Source organism: Rhinolophus sinicus, linkage group LG05 (assembly GCF_036562045.2).
Source record: "Rhinolophus sinicus isolate RSC01 linkage group LG05, ASM3656204v1, whole genome shotgun sequence".
NCBI classification, from domain to species: Eukaryota; Metazoa; Chordata; class Mammalia; order Chiroptera; family Rhinolophidae; genus Rhinolophus; species Rhinolophus sinicus.
In genome coordinates this window covers 83,191,685-83,205,869 of record NC_133755.1, presented here as the reverse complement: position 1 = coordinate 83,205,869, position 14,185 = coordinate 83,191,685, and the positions used below count along the sequence as shown (strand labels likewise).

Genomic DNA, 14,185 nt, shown 5'->3' with positions numbered 1-14,185 from the left:
TCTAATATCGATACTGATGTGAAGAGGTTTTTTTGTTTGGTTAGTTTTTGTGGTTTTTCTCCTGCACTTCAGGTCAGTTTTTATTTTAAACAGCTTTATTGAGCCATAATTGACACACAATAAATGATACATTTTTAAAGTGCCCAATTTGATGTTTTGACCTATGTATACACCCGTGAAACCATCACCACGATTAAGATAATGAACGCATCCATCATCCCCAAAAGCCCCCTTGTGTTCATCTATAATCCCGCCCACCTGGCCCGCCCCATCCACATCTGCATTCCCAGACAACCACTGATATGCTTTCTGTTACTATAGGTTGGTTCTCGTTTTCTAGATTTTTACATAGATGGAATGATAAAGCATGTGCTCTATTTTTTTGGTGTGGGGTCTCTGGCTTCTTTCACTTAGTATAATTATTTTAAGATTCATACGTGTTGCTGCATGTATCATAAATTCATCCCTTTTTATTGCTAGGTAGTATTCCACTGTATAGCTATATCACAATCTGTTTATCCATTCATCTGCTTACAGACACTTGGGTTGTTTCCAGCTTGGGGCTATTACAGATAAAGGTGCTATGAACAGTAATGTGAAAGTATTTGTATGAACATATACTTTCATTTATCTTAGGAATAGAATGGCTGAGTCATATGGTAAGTATATGATTAACATTTTAAGAATTTTCCAAAATCTTTGTACTATTTTGTATTTCCACCAGCAGTATATGAGAATACAGTTGCTCCGTATCCTTGTAAACAGTATGTTCAGTCTTTTAATTTGAGACTTTCTAATAGGTTTATAGTTATATCTCATTGTGGTTTTAATTTGCATTTCTCTAATGAACAATAATGTTGAAAATCTTTCATACGCTTACCTGATATTCATGTATCTTCTAGTTTTCTTGATTTTCTCTATGGCTTTTCTGTTTTTGTTTCATTGATTCCTACTCTGATCTTTATTTCTTTTTTTCACTTATTTTAGGTTTCATTTGTCCTTCTTTTGTTAGATTCCTAAGGTGGAAGCTGAGGTCATTGATTTGAGTCTTTTATTCTTTCTGCTACTGTTTAGTGCTATAAATTTCCATCTAACATACTGCTTTAGCAACTTTCCACAAACTTTGATATGTTTTGTCTTTATTCAGTTCAAAATACTTCCTGGTTTCACTCTTGGTTTCATCTTTGACCCCTGGATTTAGAAGGGTGTTATTTAGTTTCCAAATATTTCAGGGATTTTTCTAGATATCTTGATTCCTTTGTAGTGAGAGAATATATTTTGCATGATTTGATTCCTTTCAAATATTTTGAGACTTGTTTTATGATCAAAAAAAGGTCCATTTTGGCAAATTATCCATGTGCACTCAAAAAGAATGTGTATTCTGCTGTTTTGGGGAAAACGATTTTATAAATGTCAGTAAGGTCAGGTTGGTTGATAGTGTTGTTTAAATCTTCTAAATCATTACTGATTTCCTGTCCATTTGTTCTATCAGTTGTTGAGAGAGAAGTATTGAAAACTCCAACTGTAGTTGTAGGTTTGTCTATTTCTCTTTGCATTCTGTCACTTTTGCTTATGTGTTTTGTTGCTCTGCTCTTAGGTGCTTAACAGTTAGCTTTGTTATGTCTTCTTGATGAATATTCCCATTAATTTCTAATGAAATGACATTCTTTGTGACTGGTGCTATTTTTGTTCTGAAATTTATTTTGTCTAATATTAATATAGCTATTCCCACTTTTTAAAAATAGTGTTACCATGATAAATCTTTTTTTCTATACTTTTTTTAAAAACATGTTTGTGTCTTTATGTTTAAAGTGGCTTTGTTGTCAGTGGCATATAATTGGGTTGTGTTTTTTTTCTCTGAAAATCTCCCACTTTTAATTGGGATATTTAAGCCATTTACATTTAATGTGATTATTGATATGGTTAGGTTTGAGTCTATCACTTTGTTATTTGTTTTTTATTTGTATCACCTATTATTTGTTCCATTTTTCCTCTTTTTCTACCTTCTTGCAGATTAATTAATTTTAGTGATTCAATTATATCCTTTTTGCTGTGTTGTTAGCTATAACTCTTTGTTGGTTTGTTTTAGTGGTTGCTTCAGGGTTTATAGTATATATTTTAACTTATCACAGTCTACCTTCAAGTGAGATTATATGACTTCTGTATAGTATAAGAACATTACAACCATATACATCTATGTCTTTCCTCCCAGCCTTTGTGCTATTATCATTTATCATTTTACTTCTTCCTATATTAGAAGCCCCCAAATATACCATGTTTCTCCAAAAATAAGACCGAGTCTTATATTAATTTTTGCTCCAAGGCACATTAGGGCTTATGTTCAGGGGATGTCATCCTAAAAAAATCATGCTAGGGCTTATTTTCCAGTTAGGTCTTATTGTTGGGGAAACACGGTACGTATTGCTATTATTTTTATTTTAAACAATTATCTTTTAAGAAGATTAAAATAAGAAAAAATATCTAATATTTACCCACATTGCATTTCTGTTCCTCTTCACTCCTATGTATAGATTCATATTCGATCTGGTATCATTTTCCTTGTGCTTGAAGGATTTCCTTGGCCATTTCTTGTAGTGCAAGTCTTTCAGATGTTTTTATGTTGGAAAAAGTCTTTATTTCATCTTTGTTTTTGAAAGATATTTTCACTAAGTATAATCCAGGTTGACAGTTTAAGTATTTTAAAGAAATCGTTCCACTCTGCTGACTTGCCTGGTTTCTAAAGAGAAATCTGCTATCATCGTTTATTTATTCCTCTGTATATAATGTGTCTTTTATCTCTGGCTGCTTTTAAGATTTGCTCTTTTATTATTTGAAAGAATTACCAAGACTTTTATTTTTGCTTAGGTCTATTAAGGATTGATCTTTATTGCTGGTTTTAAGCAAATTGATTATGATGTACTTTGGGGTCTTTTTCTTTATGTTTCTTCTGGTTGGGGTTTGTTGAGATTTTTGGGTCTTGTGGTTCATAGTTTTCATCAAATTTGTAAAAATTTTTAGTCATTCTTCTTCAAATATTTATTCTTTCCCTCTCTTTCTCCTCCAGGAATTCCACTTACATGTGTATTAGTTCACTTGAAGTTGTCCCATAGCAAATTTGATACTCTGGGCTTTTTTTTTTCTTTTCTCTTTCTCCTTTTATTTTCTTTAGTCTTTCTTTCTGGGTTTCATTTTGGATAGCCTTTGTAGCTATATCTTCAGGTTCACTAATTTATTTTCTTCTACAATCATCTGTTAATCCATCCAGTGAATTTTTTCAGCTCAGACATTATAGCTGTCTTTTCTAGAAGTTCAGTTTTGATCTTTTTTATATCTTCCATATCCCTACTTAACATAGTCAACATTTCCTCTAGTTTCTTAAACATATAGAATGCAGTTATAGTTGTTTTAATGTTCTTTTCTACTAATTCTATCATCAATATACTTTCTCGGTCAGTTTCATTGGCTGATTTTTCTTCTCATTAAGGGTCATGTTTTTCTGCTTTTTTGCATACTTGTTAACTTTTATTGGACACTGGACCGATCATGCCAGATATTGTAAACTTTATCTTGTTGGGGATGGGGTGTAATTGTATTCCTATAAATATTCTTGAGCTTTGTTCTGGGATGTGGTTAAATTACCAGGAAACAGTTTGACCACTTCAGGTATTATTTTTATGCTTTGTTAGTGGGAAAAGAGAAGTATTTAGTCCAGGGCTAATTTTTCCCCAAAACTGAGACAAAATCTTTCTAAATACTGTATCCAATGCTATGAAAATGGGTTTAACATAATCAAAAGAGTCTCATGCTTTAATTAATTTTTTGTTATTTTATAAATCTGTAGATGGAGATTTTTTTGAGTTTGTGATATAGACTTCTTAAAATAAAGGTTTTCATTATAAGAATACCTATTCTTAAATAAAAATCTATAAAATACAAAAAATCGGGGGAGAATCTCCTGTACATCTACTCCCTAGATATAAATCCTGTTAACATTCTGGGGGGCTTCCTTTGCTTTCCTAGAAGGCATGAGCTTTGTCATAGTAATGGAGGGATTCTCCCCTGCCACAGTGGTAGAACTTTTTAAAACTTCAGCAAATTAGGGAGTGCTTTGATTAAATTTCAGAGAAAATAACCCATCTTAGCATGTGTTTCTTGTTTTCAAGGAGATTAACAACCTGGGAAACCGTGCCGGCTGCCCACACCCTGCACCAGCCCTCTAGGCAGCTTCCAGGCCTACAAGTTTGTTTTTAGCATCATTTCTTCAGGTTTTATAAACTTAAGGAACTGCCAGGGAGTTAACAGAAACTATGGCCATTCCTCGACTCCCCAGTTTTTTCGGAAGCCTTGGTTCATGGCTACCCTTCCATTCTCAAAGCAGGCTGTCCTTGGCCAAGCTATGATGTCAGCAGTTTACCTCCAGATTTTTTTCACTTAAGTAACATTCGAGTACTTTCCAGGAGCTGAGCCTCATGGTTGTCTGAGGTTTTACAGAATGACTCCTTGCTCTGGAGAAAATCATAGGCTGGAAGGGGAGATAGCCTATTACCCAGGGACTGTAGTGCTGAGTACACCCATACCCTGTGTTGTTTTAAGATGTGGACAGGATCAAATATATGGTGATGGAAGGAGAACTGACTTTGGGTGGTGAACACATAATGTGATATATAGCAGATGTATTACAGAATTGCACACCTGAAGAGAAGGGAGGCAGAACTCTACCTTGCCCTCTGGCTGGGGACATCAAAAAAGTTTTTTTGTCTTGTTTTGTTTTTATTTTTGTTTTTGTTTTTTAACAAGAACACCAAATATCCTTCATTAGCACCAAGAAAAACAAAAGTAGCCATAACAAGGTACAGCAAGTGGAAACATGCTTTAGTGGTCAAAGGGTTAGTGTTGCATACAAATATAACTTTTCTTTTTTGTAGTCTTGGCAATAGCCATAAGAATGTAAAAAAAACATTCTGTAGCAGCAGGTCAGGAAATGAAGAAGCACACACTCACCAATGGTTCAGAGCATGTTAACAAAAAAGACACAAGAATGGATTCAACTACTTTAGTGCAAAATGTCTAGGACAAAACTGTAAATTTAGTTCAATACTAAGAAGCAAACACTAGAACTTGTTACGGATTCCAAAATAGCTCACTCAAATAGTATTACATACTATTGTAGGTGACAAAAAGGTGCTAAGTTTACAGATACAATAATTGTACAGTATTTTAAATCTGTAATTTCAGTTTCAGATTTTCTATTAAAAATTAACTACACTGAAATTCTATAAATTGTGCTTAAGCAATTCAGCTATGAGTTTACAACAGAGATAAACGTTGCCATCCAAATTATTAGTTACAGTTTAACAATAACCTCAACATCAGCAACCACTGTAGTTGCTATTATCTGACTTGTTTGGGCACCTTCTCGTCTCATTTTCTTCATGGTTCACAAACTCATCGTGAGCTTAGGAAAAGATCCAACTTTAATGAATCATCAATTAGACTGTACATGTCAACTTTAAAAACCACACACAGGACTACATTGTAGTAGCTATTCCAAATGTTTTAAGGGAAAGCTCTCATTAAAAAAGAAAATACTTAAGGTCTTTAAATAAAATTCTACTACCAATTTTATAAGTCTGAAACTCTAAGAACTACTATCTTAAAAACCTGGTTTATTTAACAGTACCTTTTGCAGAAGAGACAAGGAGACTGAATATAAATTATAGCAACACTTATGTGAACTGCATGAAGCCCATGTGGCCAGGACATAGCTTTATTATTATTATTATTATTATTATTATTATTATTATTGGGGAAGGGGAACAGGACTTTATTGGGGAACAGTGTGTACTTCCAGGACTTCTTCCAAGTCAAGCTGTTGTCCTTTCAATCTTAGTTGTGAAGGGCACAGCTCAGCTCCTGGTCCAGTTGCCGTTGTTAGTTACAGGGCGCAGCTCAGCTCCAGGTCCAGTTGCCGTTGTTAGTTACAGGGCGCAGCTCAGCTCCAGGTCCAGTTGCCGTTGTTAGTTACAGGGCGCAGCTCAGCTCCAGGTCCAGTTGCCGTTGTTAGTTACTCCCTTGTGGGAGTCGAGGCGTCTAACCAGCAACATTGTGGTTGAGAGCCCACTGGCCCATGTGGGAATCGAACAAGGAGCCTTCGGCATTAGGAGCACGGAGCTCCAACAGCCTGAGCCACCCGGCCGGCCCAAGCATTCATTTATTTATTTATTTATTTATTTTTTCTAAAAGGAAGGAAGTCTTTATTTTTTGGACTTCCAAAGCTTGATTTATAATAACTACAAACATTGCTGCTTTGGGAAGTTTATAGAAAATTTCTTAGAAACAGTAATAATTTCAAACATTAATCACACTGTTGAAATACTCATTCAATATTAATAATTTGTTCTTCATTAAGAAATAGAATTCTTCACAGCAAATGCCCCAGAGTTGCCTCAGTCAATTACTACAGCCACTAAAAACAAACAATTAAATCAGCAAAATGTTGTCCCTATCTGTTGTCTCAATAGATACCACATTTATCTAATATTGAATCACATCTGACAGATACTAACACTAAGGTTACATACTGCACTGAAAAAAAAAAGTGACACAGGGATGGCTGGATGGCTCAGCTGGTTAGAGCGCGAGCTCTGAACAACAGGATTGCTGGTTCCATTCCACATGGGCCAGTGAGCTGTGCCTTCCACAACTAGATTGAAGACAAGCTGCCACTGAGCTGCTGGAGGGGCAGCAGGATGGCTCAGTCAGTTAGAGCGCGAGCTCTTAACAACAAGGTTGCCAGTTCAATTCCCAGGATGGTGGGCTGCGCTCCCAGCAACTAAAGATTGAAAACGGCAACTGGACTTGGAGCTGAGCTGCGCCCTCCACAACTACATCGAAGGACAACGATTTGGAGTTTATGGGCCCTGGAGAGACACACTGTTCCCCAATATAAAAATAAATTAATTACTTTAAAAAACACGTAACACATCATGCTTGCTGTAGGGGTCTGACGCACATAAATGCACATCGGCAGATCTAGTTAATGCCCTGTGGGGATAGGAGACAGGAGACTTTACTTCACCTTGATTGGTTCTCATTCCAACCAGTGAACACAAACTTATTGTTTATAACGATTCTTTTAAAAAGTCCTGTAACATTGATGGTGAAGGGAGCCCATCGATTCCATCGTACATAGGGCATCTGCAGGTCACTGCACAGCAGATATATTGCAGGCAGAAAGGGAAAGTCCTATTTCATGACAGAGCAAGCAATCGTTCAAAAAACACGCAAGAACTGGGGTAATGTTCCAAAAGTCCTGTTACAGTGGAGGAGTGAAATATACAAGGGTCGTGAACATCAAAACTAAAGTTGTCTAATGTTCAATTCGGGCACGCGGGGACCTGTTGTAGTCACAGGAGCTCACCGAAGAGGACTCTTGTGCAGAGCCCCTGAGCAACAATGTACCTTCGGGTTTGACTTCCAGAAGGCCTTCTGCTTCCTAACGGTCCATCACTCCTCAAAAACAGGGATTACTGTAATCTGAAGCAAATTGGGCACAAGGCCGTGTCTGTAATCAATCTGCGTGTGGGCTTGCCAAGCTTCCTGCCTGCTACCGTGGGCATGGCTGTCTCCAGACACCTGGCTTTGCTTCTGCCTACGTGACTGAGAACACAGGATGGTTGTGTCCTCTTCTGAGTCACAATTAGCTTGTGGAATTGCGGGATTGTCTCCTTATTTCAGTCATGCCAGGAGCTAACTTTGGTCCCGGTTTATGTAACAAATTAACCTGTGCAGTGGCTTCAAATGTACGTATTTGTGCAATACTAAGCTGTCTTTCTCTCCAAGCTTATGTTCTTTATCTTCTGTGGAAGCCAAGCATGGATCAAATGTATCAAAAAACATTGAATGTGGGTTCACAGTGGCTGTGTGCTGCTTAATCAAATGTCATTTGGGGGCAAAATCCAAGCTAGCAAGAAAAGGATATTTCTCAAGCATTAATTCAGAAAGGTGTATTTTTCTTTTATTAGAAAAGAGGGACTTCGACTGCTTCTTGTAAGTTCTCATAGGAAAACACAAGCCCACAGTATCCTTCAACTTCTGTCTCAGACGACTTTCTACAGTTGTGCTGGAAACGCTGTTCATATCTTGTATGGAGCTTATGCCATATCGCCTCTCTCTCCTTTGACGTTCACTTTGAGTTCTACCAAACGTTTTATCAGTACCCAGTGAACTTTGTGTCTTCCTAGAACAGGAATGTGTTTTTTTCCCACCCTATGGAGTACATCAAGAGGAGGAATCTCTTCTTATAAGTCTTGTTTCTGTGATGACACACGAATCATTATTCGTTTCAATGCTTATGTCGACAACCTGAGGAATTTCAGTGGCATCATTTTGGTTTCTCCTCGAGGAATTATTTGAAGGGTTTAATCCCAGTTGGAAGGCAACATTTTCGCTAAAGGGACTGCTTTGTTGCTGAATTGCTGAGTCTCCTCTGCTGAATTTTTTTCTTTGACAGACAAGCCCCTATTGGAGTTCGCGTCCATATTTTCACTACGGTTTCCTCCCTCATGGCTAAAGGCATTCTGACACCTGTATTTGAAGTTATTCCACACTTTCCCCACTTTATCCATTGATTATAAGATAGTGACCAATTGCAGGTGGGGCTTTGGATGGGACAGGATTTCTTTGAAGGGACATCAGAGGGACAGGAGCCTTGAAGGAAATGTGTGGTTCCTGTTTTCCAGATGAGGAAACTGAGGTGCAGGAGGTCCCTCGAACCTGGATTCCACCTGAGGTTCCTAACTCTACCATTTTGTCTACTGCTTAGCATCTGCTGCAGCGGGGGTTCAGGGTGAGTCCAATAGTGCAAATTTCTGGCCTAGTAAGAGGGAAGGATGGTGCCACCAAAAGGAAAAGAAGCAGGGTTCAATGAAGGACAAGTCCTATTTCCTGAGTGTATGCGATGGTACAGACACTTTATAGACATTATCGTATGTCATCATCACTTCCTCCATGGCCTCCTCTGGAGGGACAATTATCCTTTTTATCCAGGGTAAGAATCTAAGACCAAGAGTTGCCCTGAAGTCACAGTTGTTCAATGTCAATGTCAGAATTCAAACCCAGGTTGGATGCCAACGATTAGGCCTTTCCTCTACTCAGTGCTGCTTCAATTTGGGGAAAGGCGGCCTTTTGGTGCCTTGGAACTGAAAAACCCAAATCGGTACACTGGGTGCCTCTGCGTCTCTGCCTCTTCTCCTTGCCCTGCTATACGCACCCTGACACCGGTGTTTTTTACATTATTTCATAATATCCTACAGATAGTCATTGAGCACCTACTATGTATCTGACATTTCTAGGCCCTAGAGATAGTGAACAAAAATCACTATCATTGGAGTGGGGGGGCAAACGAAACAAACAAAAACCAAGGCCTCTCCCCCTCCCCAAAGAATCAGTCTCAGGTGCACTGCCAGGGGGCATATAAACCTCTTAGGGGGCCAAACAAAGGGACATAGTGAAATACTGGTGTCTGGATTGAGAAAGTAAACAATTGTAATGACCAGATAACACATCTTTTTGCAAGTCAGATGGTTTCCAAACATTTGCTTTCAACAAAATTGAATAAGGACCTCCTGGAGTTGTCAGTTGATGAATTATTAAAATAAGTTTTGATAATGATTATGCTATGTGATTTGGGGGCACATTATTTGGAAGGAGTTCCAAAAATTACTGAATAGTATTGCTATAGCAAAACCCTTTCCATTCCCATCTACTTATTTCATATGAACAAATTTTCTTAGCCACTGCCAAAAAAATAAGAATAGAATAATGCAGGACTCGGGAAAAATCACCTGCCACTTCATTGAGATACTTTTGCAATAAAATTTCCTTTAACAAAAATAATGCTATATATTATTTCGGTTAATCATACAATAATAATATTTGCAATGATAAGTAAGAAAGTTTTTAGAGGATCTTGATCTTGGGAAATGTTTTTACAAATTAAATTACAATGTAAATGCACTTTTATGTGGTGAAGTATGATACACTTTCAAGCATAGAGTTATATCGCCTGAGGATAAATTTCTGTGAGAGGAAAATGGAATAGAAATACAAGTTCAAGGAGAAAAGAGAGTAATGTAAAATTTCTTATGGTTAACAAGGTGATGTTACTTTTTTTACATATATAAATGGATAATAGTGGGTATTAAGTTGCTATTGTATTTAAATTCCATTGGATGGCATTCAAAACTGTGATGTAACACTCTTATTTAAGTGTTGCTTTCCTTTCCCACGTGCATGCTTTTTATATCATTTTCTAGGCTAATGACCCTGGCTGGAACCTTCAGTACAATACTGAATAGATGTGGTGAGAGAGGATATCCTTGTCTTATTCTTGATCTTAGGGGGAGGCATTTAGTCTTTCACCATGGAATATGTTAGTGTGGGTTTTTCATAGATGCCCTTTACCAGGTTGAGGAAGGTCCTTTCTATTTCTAGTTTATTGAGTGTTTTGTCTGGGGGTAGTTTCAAAAAGTTACTTAAGGGAGCAAGATGATGGAAAGCGCAAGTTCAAGTTCCTTAGGTGGTCTGTTGCTGCAATACCCCCAGCACCAAGCACCATGCCTGCACATAGAAGGAGCCCATTATTGTTTGTGGAGCAAACTGTCTCCCCCTCTCCCCTTGCATTTTATACCCCAGTGATACTGCACTGTTTGTGGTTCCCCACACACACCATCCTGTCTTCTCTGGCTGTAGTCTTCTTTCCTCTTCTGTTCCCTGTTGATTCCTATTCATGCGTTCCAGTGCTGCCCAGGTGTCATCTCATTCAGATAATGCTTTGTGGGGACAGAGCCCCAGAGAGTAGTTTACAGGCTCTCGGCCTCACGTGGAGGGGTGCTGGCTCGGGTGGTGGATGGCCGTCGGCTGTGGCTGATTGGCCGTCGGCTGTGGCCGGTTGGCCTATTGGCCACTGGTATAACTGCTGTGGCTACGGAGGATTGCCGAGGACTGCCGAGGATTGCCGAGGAGAGTGGAAGAGGAGAGCCGAGAGAGTGGAACAGAGCCGAGAGAGTGGAAGAGAGTCGTCGGTCGGTCGGTTGGCGGAAAGGCTGACGGCAGGTCACGCGTCCGGTGGGCCCAGCCTCCAGTGAGACCATAGTGGTATGACTCCCCTACCTATGGCTCCGTGGGTGTTCCTTTTTGGCCTCACCATATCCTGTGTTCTTAGGTGGGGAGCGGGACCGGAGACCCCGCAGGCCGCCCCGCCTGAAAAATGGCGCGGCAAGCAGGCCTCCACACACAACAAATGGCGCAGCGAGCAGGGTATGGTACCGGCCAAAACTCACCAAAGGCTGGTCGAGCAGTTTATGTGTACAAAAGTTCAGCTTTGGGAGGCCCGCGAGGAGCTACGCCGGGAGCGGGAGGCATGATCTGCCTGGGAGACTCGAGCCTCCAGATGGCACACCTCCCTCTTGGCCATGGATGGCATTGCCTTCATTTTGGTGATCTGCTACAGCCTTAAGCTCCGAGGGTTGTGGACATCTTACACCGAGGCCTCCACCCACTCAGACACCTGGCACGGTGAGCAAGATTCCAACCAGGTAGGAATGGCGTCTGACTCTGGGCAGGAGGATGTGTGGCCCCCACACAGTATATGGTGTTCGGTGGCCACTGTTCTCAGGAGTTGGACCCCCAAGGAGGGGTGGGAGGACATGGATGGCTCTCCAGCCAGTGTGGAGAGGGCCCTGCAGGCTCTGGCTGAGCGGTTGCCGGAGGAGGAGAAGGCTACAGCCAGCCGCGTGGGCTGGATGTTCCTCACGGCCTTGAGTCTCAACACGGAAAATGCGCTTAATGAAATGGTCCAGGTCCGAACCAGGTGTCCCAGTTGGAAGCGCTGGAAGCCCGGGTCCGCCTGTTAGAACAGGGGCCCCAAGGTGGAGACTCTGAGGCAGAGAGGAAGGAAGCCAGTGGAGACAAAGTAGCTCCCAACCCCCAAGCCCGGCCAATCTTTAAGCAAAGGGTAAAAGTGAGCAACCTTTGGGCCCCGGGGGCGTTGCTGCTGACAACCCAGCTGTGACTGAGTTCACGACCTACACCCCTTACACTCCCACTGAGTTGCAGGAGCTGGGGAGGCGGTACAGACAACGCCCTGGAGAGCCAGTCTCGGCTTGGCTGTTACGTTTATGGGATGAGGGAGCAGACAGCATTCTCTGCTCCCCAGGCGAGATGGAAAAGCTAGCCTTCGTGACAGTGCATCCGTCCCTGCGACAAAGGTTACAAAACTGCCATAGGTTGGCCAACAACCAGGGCAACCATTCTCTAATGGAGTGGCTCACTGCTGCGGTACGCACCGTATGGGGACAGGCTGGCGAGCTGCCAGACACTGTGAGTCAATGGCAGTCATATATAGAACTTACGCAAATAATCCGTGAAATGGGTATGAGACATGCTAGTTTTAACCTCAACATGCAGGGCCCAGATGACGAGCTTTTTACTGCCAGCATGAGAGATCTGGTTTTGGATACTGCACCTGCGAGTGCTTTTGGATCCTATTCTTACACCCTATGTGGGGCGGCGGATCCATGAAGTTACAACTGCCATGGCCACCCTAGGGGATGTTGAAAGCCGGAGGTGAAGGAAGTTAAGATAGGACGTCCGCACAGTTGAGACCTGGAAGCCCAAACCAAAGGTAAAGGGGCGAGGTCGCGGGCCTCAGAGAGTAACACGCGCACAGATGTGGCGTGATCTCGTGGCAGCAGGGGTTGATAGGAAGAAAATAGACCGACAACCCAATGCACTCCTGCTGGAACTTTGGAAACAGTTGCGTCCAGAACAACAATTCCGGAGAAACATAAAGGAGGAGTCTGGGAAAGCACGACCCATGTCCCTCCAGGACTTCATGCAGCTGCTTGAGGCTGACCCCTTGCAGCTTGATTAGGGGTGGGGCCAAGGTACCCAGTCAGAGGGGACAAGTAGGGACTGGAGGCCCCACGTGGAACTGTCCATACATTGGTCCCCTTCGAATGTACAGAGGGTTTTGGCTCTAGTTGACACTGGTGCTGACTGCAGTCTTGTTTATGGGAACCCAGAACTGTTCCCGGACCAGCAATCTGCATTGATGGCTATGGGGGAAAGACTGTGACTGTTGAAAGCCGTTTCCTTACCACTGGGTATAGGAAGGCTTCCCCCTCGTACCTACAAGGTTTATGTCTCCCCCGTTCCGGAGTATATTCTAGGGGTGGACGTGCTACATGGCCTCAGCTTACAGATGTCGGTAGGAGAGTTCCGTCTCCGGATCCGGGTGGTGAAAGCGGTGACACGCGGCATGCTCACCACCCTCCTCAAGTGTTGCCACAGCCCTGGCGCATGGTTACAGTGCGACAGTACCGCCTGCCAGGAGGACAGGAGGAGATTGGTCGTACAATTTTGGAATTGGAAAAGGCACATATTGTGAGGCCAACGCACAGTCCCTTTAACTCCCCAGTATGGCCTGTCAAGAAGCCAGATGGGACCTGGCGAATGACTGTGGACTATAGGGAGTTAAATAAGGTGACGCCACCCTTGCACGCTGCAGTGCCTTCAATTCATGATTTAATGGATCGTCTGACTGTCTGCTTGGGGACATATCACTATGTAGTGGACTTGGCCCTGGCAGGTTCAAAAGCCCCCACTGTTGATGGTTGGGCCTGATAGCCCCATGGGGGGCTGGTTTGACTCATGATTTGCAAGTGACGCCAGGGGTGGTGGCTGAGTGGCCACCTCAAGTGACTGTAGTATATAGAGGTCCCGATACCGGGATGATTTTGCCAGGAAACTATGTGCTCTCACTATGGCCTATTATGGGGTCACCTGTTCTGTTACATGTTGAAACTATGCAAAGGACCCCAAGTACTGCCATAAAGGTCTGGTACCACAAACCAGGAAAGGTGCCAGTGGCAGTGACCCTCCTTTCCCAGGACAAAAAGCTAGCATGTATCCTCCCAGATGGAAGGGATTTACCATTGTTGGTTCCTAAGACTACCGTTTCTTTTCATCCATAGGTGTCAGTAGGCTAATACGGCACAGGGACCCTCGCGGAAGATGCTTGTCACGTAGATTGTGAGGCGAGACCCTGTAGGGGTAGAGTGTGGGGACAGAGCCCCAGAGAGTAGTTTATAGGCTCTCGGCCTCACGTGGAAGGGTGCTGGCT

At 41.9% G+C, this 14,185-nt stretch overlaps 1 long non-coding RNA gene and 1 pseudogene across 1 annotated transcript in view; both read right to left on the bottom strand.

Moving 5' to 3' along the window:
- Window positions 1-14,185, bottom strand: part of LOC141571637 (uncharacterized) — a 49,278-nt gene that overhangs the window by 27,848 nt on the left and 7,245 nt on the right. The window lies entirely within an intron of this gene.
- Window positions 7,070-9,054, bottom strand: LOC109450897 (suppressor of cytokine signaling 5; annotated as a pseudogene).